This window comes from Sinocyclocheilus anshuiensis, unplaced genomic scaffold (assembly GCF_001515605.1).
Source record: "Sinocyclocheilus anshuiensis isolate Anshui unplaced genomic scaffold, SAMN03320099.WGS_v1.1 scaffold1533, whole genome shotgun sequence".
NCBI lineage: Eukaryota > Metazoa > Chordata > Actinopteri > Cypriniformes > Cyprinidae > Sinocyclocheilus > Sinocyclocheilus anshuiensis.
In genome coordinates this window covers 45,621-49,576 of record NW_015540924.1, presented here as the reverse complement: position 1 = coordinate 49,576, position 3,956 = coordinate 45,621, and the positions used below count along the sequence as shown (strand labels likewise).

General features: G+C 36.3%; 1 protein-coding gene across 2 annotated transcripts in view; it reads right to left on the bottom strand.

The window, feature by feature from the left end:
* LOC107689342 (band 4.1-like protein 3) overlaps positions 1–3,956 on the bottom strand; it is a 52,405-nt gene that overhangs the window by 7,746 nt on the left and 40,703 nt on the right. The gene's annotated exons all lie outside the window — the stretch shown is intronic.

The window sequence follows — 3,956 nt, the reverse complement described above, 5'->3', positions numbered from 1 at the left end:
GCTAAGGGTTGCCCGACTAAGTATTGATAGTTGTGTAAATACTGTCATACTAACAGCTGTCTGAATAATTTTTGGTTGATTGTAATCTATTACATGCCTTTCTATCAAAATTATCTAACATTATCAAGCTGAATTTGTTCTGACACAGTTTAACTCTGAGTTATTGTTATATTTTATTACCATTTTCTAAACTATAGCGAATAAACTGTGATAATGTGAGAAATGTTGAAGGTGTCTGAATAAATTTTGGTTTGACTGTATCTATTTGATAAATGAAGTTAACCAACTAACATTATACATACCCTTTTGGTTTCTGTACCCAATATTTAAAAAATTGACAAATGCAATAAAAAATCGGTATCGGTACTCCGTATCGGAAAGTACCAAAAATAAAAGTATCGGTATCGGGCGAGTACTGGAAAAAGTGGTATCGGTGCATCCCTACAAACTAGTGTGACTATCACAGAGCAAATTGTTTGCAAATTTGCACTTCAAAATAACACAGTTAGTAGTAGTCTTTGATAATGTCTAAATATATAACCAAATCAAATAGAGAACCTATAAAATGTCTGAAAAATTGTTCTATTTAGCTGCAAACTTGAACATTATTAGTAAGTTCTTAAAATGCAAAATATTACAGAAAAAAATATTGGCCTAAAATATAGTAGATTTCAGTGCTATTTTAGTATTTATATACTATACTATTATAGTTTTTATGAATACTTTGAATTTTATTTTATTTTTTCAGTTTTCATTTTAATTTTAAAGTTTTAGTAATTAATTTTGTTGTGTTTTTGTCATTTTTATTAGTTCTATTAATGTCTATAAAGTTTCAATTAAGTTTTCGTTTCTAGTTTCGAATGAACTTGAACTAAACTAAAATGGGAAATGTTACCTTGGCAACTAGCTGAACTAAAATAATAAAAACACTGCAATAAAAATGTTTAAGAGATATACGACCCTTGTGTGTTTTTCTTTCATAATTCAGTCTCTCACAGCTGCTATTTCAAGCTTGAGAAAACAACATAAATTTGTAGATTTACCGAAGGTCTTACAAGAAATTAATATGATCTATGATGAGAGAACATCAAATACATCAACAAATCAAACAACCGCTCGCTCTGGAAAAGAGTCAAAGCCTCTAATTGATAGTTTATAAAAACATCACAAACACTGACAATCATAAACCAGCAGCAGATGTTCTTTAAGAAAGATATAAATGATTTACAACCATGGAGTCGATCCAAGAGCAGAAAATACTCAGATTCACCTGTGAAACACACACACAGTGTTTCAGCAGATCCAAAGCTCTCACAGCAACAGGAGATACGTGTTATGTTAGATTTCATTTTATTAATCTCTGAGACGTTTCCCAGACAGATTAAACCGATCCTGAAGAGCATCTCACAGTCAGACGGGAATCTCCTCTGAAAAACCCTTTCAGATAACGCCGCTCAGAAGACGCGGAGGGTTTCATAAAGCTTGCGGTGGGAAACATGTTTACTGTGAAGGAGAGGGTCGAGGGTTTTCCAGATTATGGCAGAAGTTCCCACGATTCTCTGGCACCGCTGTAAATAAGCTCCGAGCTTCGCAACACCATGTCTGACTAAATCGGTTTCATTTTTCCAGACAGAAAAATAAATTCAGAATTCAGTACATTTAGGGTGAATCTCATGAACACGTTCAGGTTATATTACACCTACAGCGAGAATAAAAGTTACGCCTTCTTTCTTTGCGTGAACATTTGGGTGGCGTTATGCAAATCTTCCCACATAGTAGGGGTCGACCGATTATCGGCCTGGCCGATTATCGGCGTCGATATTAAGCATTTTTATGATTATCGGTATCGGTCATTTTCAAAACCGATTCGCCGATAAAATAACTTAATTTTGAACCGCGCTATTTGGCTCTGATGCAGCCTGTCAGAACTCGCCACTCTGTGGCCTAAAGCAGTCTCCGCCCACCGCTCATCTGATTTGTTGGGAGTCATGAGTCCGACCAATCAAAGCGGAATTCACTCTCACTCCGAAAGCGCTTGCTAACTGGAGCTGCTTCAGTGATCACGCATCAGTTGTCTCTCAAAGGTAAGGCAGCAGCAGACATTGCTTAGGTTGCAAAAGATCCCAATCCACTAACGTTGCACTGAAGTCGCAAAACACCTCAATATTATCTATGATTTCCGCGATGTGGAAAACGTGGACGGAATCGCGGAATCCAGTCATGGAATTTATTGTATATGACGCGGAATGTCACGGAATTTGTCAAAGTTTGGATGAATTAATCAAAAGTAGGTCAGTACACTTAAATAGAGTCGCAATATGGACTAGTATCTGTAAATATTAAGCCGCAAAAATACTATTTAAATATGGATCCAGCATGTTCTGCGTGTCTCTGTGTATGTAAATGGCACAGACGAGCGGTTTTGTTTTCTACACATACAAAGTGTGCGACGCTCGCTGTGATTTCAGCTTCTGTCTTATCACTACATGAGGACATAATACATGAACAACATCTCCAGAACTGCTTTATTGGAGTAAAACTATCTTCATATCATTTACATAGACCTACAGAAACAAGTTCCTCATGGCAACCCGTCAAAATATAAATTCGGGTTAGCTTAATGAAATTATCAGAAATATATTACTGTGGTGCAGTATGATGTACATAATACTACTCAGGGATGAAAGTTTTCCGTCGCTATGACGGATTTCCGTCAATAGGAAAAAATGAGGGGAAAAGAAACATGTAGCACGTTGTTGTTCTGCCGGTGTTCTGACGATTTGTTGGTAGCATAATCTGATAGGTAGCATTATTTGTCAGAACACCAGCACACCAAACATCCCCCCCGCCACGGCTGCAGCTTCTCGCTGACAACATAACGCCTCGCATCATTCACAGTCGGGTTATTGGCAGAGAACACAGAGCAGGTCTTGAATTTCAGGCACAGGATTGCGGCTATTAATAATAATTCTACTCATTCCCGCAGGTTCTGCGCTTATAACCCGATGACAGATGAAGGAACGTATCATTTGCACGTACTTTTGAGTCTTGAAACTCTCATTTTCTGTGCGCCCACAGATCGCGATAAGTGACAGTGACAGATTTTAATAATTATTCAAGGAGTTTGCAAATGTGATATTTAATACAACAGTTCAATAAACACGTACTGCCTGATTTTGCTCTATTTCATCAACGAAAATAGTTCCAAATAAAGTAACAGCTCAGCCGCTTCACATCTCTAAAAGCAAACACAGCGGTGTTTCATTCATGAATGAAAGTGCGTTTTTGAACGAATCTAGTGAGTCAGTGATTCTTGATTACCCATTCATAAAGACAGTCACTTGCTTCATTCCCGAGTGAATCAGCCATTCAAACGAATCAATTGAATGAATGATTCAGTGATAAAATCCGTGATTTGCCGCCACCTGCTGGCGGTTTCAGTTTCATTTTTAGGTATGATTGCAGTTATTTAAATCATTTAATATTTCTGTATTCAAATTTTTATTTAAAAGATTAATCTCCACATGAATTTATGAATTTAATTGCACTCATGCCACTTCTGAGCCTCATTGGTCTGAAAATATACCTACAAGCCACTTTTGTGTTCTTTTTGTGCCACCTCTAGTACAAATACATTTTTCATTAATACTAATTTCATGATTGGTAACTTATTTGTCTTATTCTAATTCTTATTATATTGTTTTAAATAGACATTTTAAAAAGCTTATAAACATACATTTTTGACTTTTACAGATGAAAATGATGCCATTGCAAAGGTAAAAAGAAAATGCCCCTGTAAATCACTTCACCTCATGTTAGGAAGGCTAATTTTTATCAGAATTTTTGATTATTGATCAGAAGGTGCTCCTTAATTTTTTTTAATTAGGAGGACAAGCGCTCTTGATTACAAGAAGAAAAACACTGCTCTTAAACTGGGTGTGTGACAGGTATGGCTG